General features: G+C 37.5%; 1 long non-coding RNA gene across 1 annotated transcript; it reads right to left on the reverse strand.

Moving 5' to 3' along the window:
• Window positions 1-5,709: 5,709 nt before the first annotated feature.
• Window positions 5,710-6,540, reverse strand: LOC123682928. The gene is made up of 3 exons (XR_006747914.1): window positions 6,384-6,540; window positions 5,987-6,330; window positions 5,710-5,824 (listed from the first exon to the last, which is right to left on the reverse strand). It is a non-coding gene; the product is annotated as an uncharacterized LOC123682928 (long non-coding RNA).
• Window positions 6,541-8,363: the final 1,823 nt, after the last annotated feature.

The raw sequence follows: 8,363 nt of genomic DNA on the forward strand, positions 1-8,363 counted from the left end.
CACTCCCAAGCCAGCAAAAAGCTCTGACTATGTGATTGCATGTTACTCAGCATGACCACACTACTGAAGTTCGCTTCTTACTTAGAAGTTGATTTCAAGATTCTCTTCAGCATACAACGAGACAGGTAGAGGTTCTGCTTGCAAGACCGAGGGTGCAGAGTAATCCTGAATTCGGATCATTGAAAGTGGCGCAACAAGCCATTTCAAAACGCCTGAAGATCATGGGAATGATTCAGAAACAAGAAAATTGGTGCCGTACGAGTTGTAGCCGAAATTTGTATAACGGCGTTTGCTTGCTCGTGAACAGCTGCTTGCAAGGCAAATACGGTAATAATTTCTGCATCGCATTGTGACTGAAGATGAAAAATGGGTTCATTATGATAATCCCAAGGTCAGAAAATCATGGGTATGTCCCGTCATGCTTCCACGTCGACGGCCAAACCGAATGTTAGTGCCGAGAGTGGTCTCAACGCTTCAAGAAAGGTAATTTTAACGTCGAAAAAAGCATGGCAGTGGAAGTAGGAATGTTTTCGAAGATGCACAATTGGAGGCATTACTTGATCAAGACTCGTATCAAATGCTACAAGAATTGGTAGGATCCTTGACGTAATTGATAAAGTAACTCATGAACACATTTGAGATGAACTGACGAAACGAATCTGCGTTTGAACGTCTGGTATCAAAAAATTTTAGATTTACGCCAACTCAACGTCATGAAACTAGCTCCTAAACAGATCAATTCTCAATTCTTTCCATTCCTCTCCATTCCAACACTTCCAAAGAAACACCCAAATACAACACATATACATCTACCCCTCCATCTGATGATCAGATACACCGCGACCTGGATGCAAGCCATCCAGGCAGTGCCTTAATTGAGTGATCTTAATGGAAGAAGAAAGCGGCGATTTCCCCCCTTCCCCCTTGGCGCCCCTCTTGCCACCCCCGCGCGTTTCCTCAGCCTCCTCGATGTGTAAAACTAAAAAGCTGCAATGAGTTGTCACGTAGCAATCGATAAATGAAGGAACTGCGCCGTGATTAGCATTTCTTTCCAGGATTGTCTCTCCTCTCCTCTCTCCGCCGCACTTTCATATTTCGGCTGGTTCTCTCCCTTGTCCGACGCCCGGCTCACATCCCCACCCTTTTTTCGCTTCCTTAAAGTCGTTAGACGGGAATTGAGGGATTAGGACTCACGCAATGTGTTCGTTTTCTTGTAACGTGCGTCGGAGCTGAGACGTTTTTTTGTTTGAGCGGTATGATGTCTAATGAGGGGTACTTTTTGTAGAGGAGGGGGGTATTTGACAATTTGAGTCGAGACACAAAAAGTATTTATTTATTTAATAATATAATAAGGGTTGCGGTTAGGAGCTACAGGACCTAAAACAAAGCTGTATGAAATTTGGCACAAAAATCAGTTATGCCAGCGCATTGATCTTCCATTGATTTGGATCTATGAATTGAGGCGAAACATCAGGGATGATACGTTTGAAAACTACAGAAAAATTACAGAAATTAGCTACACACCATCATGGAACTTCGAGATACTAATTATATGTAATAAGCTTTACCCAAAAACCCATTAGGTCTTCCTGCTGAAACCACAAATGGACAGCTGGCTTCTGTTGTTGACTCCGTTTGTTTGTTGTTTTCGTTCAAGTGTTGCTCATCCTAACACTTTTTCACCGTACTGATGAGGGGAAAGCCCGAAACATGTGTCTTTGGTTAGCACTTCTCCTTGAGAGCATGTTTTTATTCTTTTTCCTTGTTTTATGAACAATCCCCTCGATAACTTTTCTTCATTATTATTATTACTGGACTCGGATGTCACCCAGGTAGCTATAGCTTCCAACGTGGTGATGTTGTATGATGCCCAAAAACCCAATGGGTCTTCCTGCTGAAACCACAAATGGACGGCTGGCTTCTGTTGTTGACTCCGTTTGTTTGTTGTGTTCCTTCAAGTGTTGCTCATCCTAATACTTTTTCACCTTTCTGATGAGGGTCGAAAGTCCGAAACACGTGTCTACGGTTAGCACTTCTCCTTGAGAGCATGTCTTTATCTTTTTCCTTGTATTATATGTAATGTTGTAATGAATAAATATGTATATGATTGAGCGCAGTCATTCCTGTAAATATGAATTTTTCAAAATTAGGGTCATTTAGATTTTGCTCCGACTATTCATCGTAATCACAAGCTTGAAAGATCAATCCGGTATATCAACTGAATTTTGTTCCAAATTTCATGCGAATAGCTTTCATGATTTCCGAGAAAACTTGTATTCAAATTGCAAATATTCAATAATTATAATAATAGTTAAAAACAAAACTACCTAAGGAACCATCAAAGAATGAAGAAATATTAAATAGCTGAGTGCATTAGGCGAATCAGAAAAATTTGAAACAAACCTCAACAGCAAGAAAATGACGAGAGCTCACCAATATATACGCATGTTCAATACTAACATAGTCTCTCGGTATAATTCCATGGAGTATAACAGATATAAAACACCTGCAACTCAAAATGAGAACCCTGATGACAAAAGCACCTTTCAAAAAGTTGCATTGGGAGGACGACACTGCCGAAGAAAAAAGGAGACAGTGGTCTGTTAGACATCATGGAACTTGCTCATGGGCAAATAGAATGCTTACAAACATATATAATACTTGATATAATACTTCAAAGACAAAGCAAGCACGTCGGAGGTCTACCACATATTGTGTGAAGCAGATGGCTCAACACCTTTACAACTGCACAAGGAGTAATTATCTTTCAAGACAATCCAAGAAAAACTGCAAAGATGAAGACATTTCAACGAGGTGAACCAGGATCATGTCGACATTGAAGCGTCGAACTATTGGCTCACATCCCAGAAACGGAAGAGACCCAGCAAATATGCCAGAAGTCTATCAAACATTGTGTGAAGCAGATGAATTATCATCTTCACAAGTACACAAGGAACATGATTCATAGAACCACCAGACAATCTTAGAAATACTGAAAAAGATGTGGGAGAAATTTTGAAAATTTGGTGGTTCTGTTCTCTACTAAACTATATGATCAATAACCATTGCATCATGGGCATCTCAGGCTGATTTATATACTATATTGTTAAACGGGTCAATCATAATGTTATAAAGTCATTATGGTACTTTTTTGCAAGAGTATGCACAAAACGTTCCACATTGTCTTCACCGTTGCTTCTTTCTCATATTGACCGCCCAATCTTTTAGTATCAACGTCAATTCTTCTAAGCTCTTATGTTCATTCAATTCATATTCTCGTTCGCAGCAAAAATCCATAAATATTCTCCAAATATATTTGTGACTGTATGTTGTATTTCTGGGAATTTTTTCTTCGATCAGCGCATTTACACTGTGTTGTACACATACGTATTGCCAAAAAGAGACGTTTTGAAATTTATTTGGAATGAACTTGTCAAACTCAATCGTGTTGTCATAGTGATTGATAATTGCACTGAATGCAATCATAAGTGTAATGTTGACATGAAATTGTTCATATGACACAGAATGACAAAATCTGTTTGTTTGTTGGATTGTCCAAAAAAAAATTTCAGAAAACACCTGGTATATCGAAAACTAGGCGACGCAAAATATCCATATACGGGTATTTTGTAATCAGCTCAATACCCTCTCATCACAGTTTTCATTTGTTGGTTCACTCGTGAATCACCCTACATAAAAATATGTAAAAAAAGGTTCTAATGATTACTTCTTCTATACGAAAAACGCTCACTCCAAAAATCTCGTCAAAATCCAACGGCTTTTCATTAAATTTCCAGTAATGATATTTCCTCACTCGAATACATCCATCCAACCAGAAATGCATTCATTCGAATCACCCACAAAAATACGCTTTTCCATGCAACCAACCATAAATTATTCAGTCATTACCGAGTTCCTTACCACTTCTGCACTTTGCGCTCCATACATCAAGTTCTTACAAGACTACCCAGCCTCCACATGCCGTGGCATACACACATCTCCCTATTGTGTTTTATAATTGGATCTTTCACAATTGAAATGGCTAAATAGCAAGTCATTTAAATCTAATTAAATTTATATGTGTGTTCACCTGGCAGGGAGGATAACCAGATTGTGGTGTTAACTCTGTTATGCGTTAACGCGCCACTCCTCTGCGTCTTGCGCTCTTTTTTTTGTTTTGTTCTGCTGTATTCCGATTTGTTTCCTGTGTTGGACAACATAGGAAGGCTCACGGTTGCAGTTCGAATTAGCTCGTTTTCGTGTTTTAATTTTCTGGACATGTTGTACGACCTTGTGTGTTGTTTTTTGAGGTGGTTGTGTAGGTGGCGAGGTTATTGATTGTAGGCCTTTTCTATTCTGTCAATCTGCTGTAATCAATTATTTGAATTCTTCCAAATTATAGGAGTGGAGAAGAATAAAAGAAAGAACATACAAGAATATCTGGATAAAGATGGTAATATCAGTTACCCACTTACATGAAGTACGGGGTGATTAAGAAGTACTTTGACAAACTTCAGGAGGTTATTCCTCACAATACTCTATTACAGGTGTACAACTTTGCTTCCGCCGTTTTGCAATAGATGGCTGTAGCGGTAAGTGGTATTCGAAATAAATAGATCGTAGATGTCATACAATAAGCTTAGGTATTTGTAAACATAGCGCCATCGAACTATTACTCGATTTGTGTCTGCATCATAAAGTTATTCTCTATTGAGCATGTCAGCTTACGAGCCAAATTATCGTCATTTGCGGGAGGTTTTAATTTTCTGTTTCAATATGAAGTCATCTGTAACTAAGGCTATTCGAATGCTCCCAAATACTTATATGGTAGCACCGCTATTTGTGCAAGAACGTGCTCAGAGTAGTTTCAGCGCTTGAAGTGATTTTAACGTCTAAGACCAGGAAGAGAGAAGGTTTTCGAAGATGAAGAATTGGAGGCATTACCTGATAGAGGCTCGTGTCAAACGCAAAAAAAATTGGGAGTGACGCAACAAGCCATTCAAAACACCTGAAAGTCATAGAAATGATTCAAAAACAAGGAAATTGGGTGACGTTCGAGTTGAAGCCAAGAGATGTTGAACGACGTTTGATTTGCTTGTGAGCAGCTGCTTGCAATGAATTTCTGCATCACATTGTTACTGGAGACGAAAAATGGTTTCATTACGATAATCCGAATCGCAGAAAATCATGTGAATATCTCGGTCATGCTTTTCACGTTGCTCCCTCGGACTGTCACTTGTTTCGATCAATGGCACACGGTCTGGCCGATCATCGCTTTCGGTCTTATGAAGAAGTAAAAATTCGATCGATTCGTGGATCGCTTCAAAAGATGACCAGTTTTTTCAACGCGGGATTCGTACGCTGCCCGAAATATGGGAGAAAGTAGTGGTCATCGATGGACAATACTTTACAATAAACCCTCGAATTTCGGAGAAAACGGCGAAAGCAAAGTTTATACGAAATCAAGGATTTTCGACGAAAAATTCCCTTCGGTGATGAGGCTATTTTCAACTCAGAGGCTACGTTAATAAACAGAATTCATAAGAGTTATTCATCCCCTTTTGACATTCAAGACTATTGAAGGGTTTCAACTCCGCTCAAGGGTATGATCTTTCATACACGAATTTGTAATCAACTGACGATTCCCTTCAACAAAAAGCTGACTTGTCTTCCATTTCCCAAAAAAAAAAGAAACGAAATTGTACTTACGGAAATGTTCGACTAGGCATGTTATATTTGGGCCATCCTGTATATGCAGATAGAAGTCTAAATAAACTAGGAATGTCCATTTCATTTCCTCAGATCTTTCAGGATATTCCTCGAACTGTGGGAGAAACACTGTCGGTATAGTTGTTCGAGAAAGTATTAATGATAATCTCAACCACAATATCATGATGATGGGATAACTCCCATAGATCGGCTATGTATCGGAATAAATTCAATAACCACGATCTCTGTCTAATTATTATATAAACTAATAGCGAACCTATTATAGCAATTCATCCTCTATATCGATTTCGATGGTGGTCCTTTGTACAGATTGTCTCTGATGAATGAGACGAGAAAGTATATGGTGAACATTACAACAAGAGTGATTTCTGGGAACTTGTTCTTTATGATTTCTTCTGCCTTCTTCGAACAGTTACACTTTGGAGACATGTAGTAAATTTGTTTCGAGCTGGGATTTAGGTAGGTATGTTTTATTAATGTTATGAGAATTCTGGAGGACAGGCTTTCCCAAAGAAATTTCAACCATTTAATCACTACTGATCGATCATTTTTAAACAAATAGTGCAGTCGATTCTTTTATTTGTGTATGATTTTATAGTCCTAGAAATTCAATGAATCAGAAATAATTAACTTCTTTATCACTAAAATGATACAATATAACCAAAACCAGTTGATACAATATTTTCAATAGGTTCAGAAGCAAATATTTATTATTTATTTATAACTTGAGTTGATCTATGCCATTTTCTTGTTTTTCTCGTATTCTTGACGAGATATTTCGAAAATGAATATGACGTTTTGAAAACTGCAATTGATATGAAAAATTTTTGAAAGTTTTTGAACAATCAATCAAATTTTGTCATTTTGTGTCACATGAAACAATTTCATTTAAATTTGACAACTTCATTCCAAATAAATTTCAAAACGTTACGATTTGGCAATAAGTATGTTCAAAGTGTAATAAGGTATAAATGCCCTAATCTATGAAAAATTCCCAGAAATACAACATACAGTCACGAATATATTTGGAGAATATTTATGAATTTTTGCTGCGAACTAGAATATGAATTGAATGAACATAGGAGCTCAGAAGAATTGACGTTGATACTTAAAGATTGGACGGTCAATATGAGAAAGAAAGACAAGACCGAATATGGAGAAGCAACGGTGAAGACAATGTGGATCGTTTTGTGCAAACTCTTGCAAACTCTTCTTCTATGGTAGTCATGATTACAATATTTTGAAGAGAAATTCCACTTAATATTCAAAGGAATATAATTTCCACCCAGTTGAGATTCAAACGACCAACTATTTGATCTTCTCAACTATTCTTTATATTCAATCTTTTATGATCTCAATGAAAATATTGCTATTTTTGTGAATTACGGAGATTTTCGAGAAACTTTCAATGAGTGAAAAAAAAAATTGAATAAAAAATACTGATAAAATTCTTTATTGCTATCTAATTCCTTTCAAGCTTCAAATACTGCCCTGCCTTTTTCGAATACCGTTCTCTTATTAACACCGTCTTCAATCTCAAACATCTCGTCCGATACACTTAGAAAGTATTTTAAAAACGCTGTCAAACTCGTAACAAGGCCCGAACGTGGAGAAGAAGAGATAAGACCATAGAACTCAGCTGCGGCGATCTCCAATTGCACGCCGCTGCGATCACAATCTGGGCATCGGCATATATCATTGCGGTTGTTATTATTATTGTTGCTATTTGTTACTAATGATTGTGTATGTTGGAATCGGTCGTGCATCATTATTCATTAATATAGTTCGATTCGATCTTGGTCAGCCATGAGAAACGGCCTCTTCGTGGACCAGATATCTTTTTCGCGCATACTTGGAGTTCATGTACAGCGTATGCGAGAAATTGACGTTATCTTATTTTTTCTAACTTTTGTTTCAGTTTGTTTTGACTTTCAGTTCATTTCGATTTGACTTTTTTGTATCTAGCTTCATTTTCTTATTGTATAATTGTATCAATACGGAAAATGTGATTCTGATCTTTTGAATATTTATGAAAGAAATCTTAACATATCATACCTAACATAAAAATAAATGCAAGATTTGAAGTTCTGATGTAATCAACCCGGTAACAAACGTCAAAAAACCATACTGTTATTGTGCCAGACTGTCAAAAAACATGTAATCAGGCTTGATTCCTATAGAATCCGGTAAATAATTCTGCATTTTTGAACATTCAAATAGTGGAGCCATATGTTCTCCCTTACCTCAAACGGCTCGAGAATCCAATATTTCAGCAAGATAATGCCCGACCTCATGTTGCTAAAGTTAGTTTAAACTTTTTCGAAGCGACCAATGTGAATATTTTGCCATGGCCGCCCAGATCCCCCGATCTTTCGCCCATAGAGCATGTTTGGGAGAACATGGGTAGAAGGCTTGGAAATTTACTTCAGCTCCCACGGACTTTGTCGGCTCTGAGACATGAAGTACCGGTAGCTTAGTATAGTATCGCTCAAGAAGAAATAGATCATCTTATTGCATCAATGCCGAGATGTTTTGGGGAGTGTAAAGATAATTGTAAACCCTTTGTTTTTTCTCCAAATTCGATCATTGACTCCTTGATACCTACTAACCTATTTTTTTTTAATTGAGTAATT

The sequence above is a fragment of the Harmonia axyridis genome, chromosome 6, assembly GCF_914767665.1.
Source record: "Harmonia axyridis chromosome 6, icHarAxyr1.1, whole genome shotgun sequence".
Classification (NCBI taxonomy): Eukaryota; Metazoa; Arthropoda; class Insecta; order Coleoptera; family Coccinellidae; genus Harmonia; species Harmonia axyridis.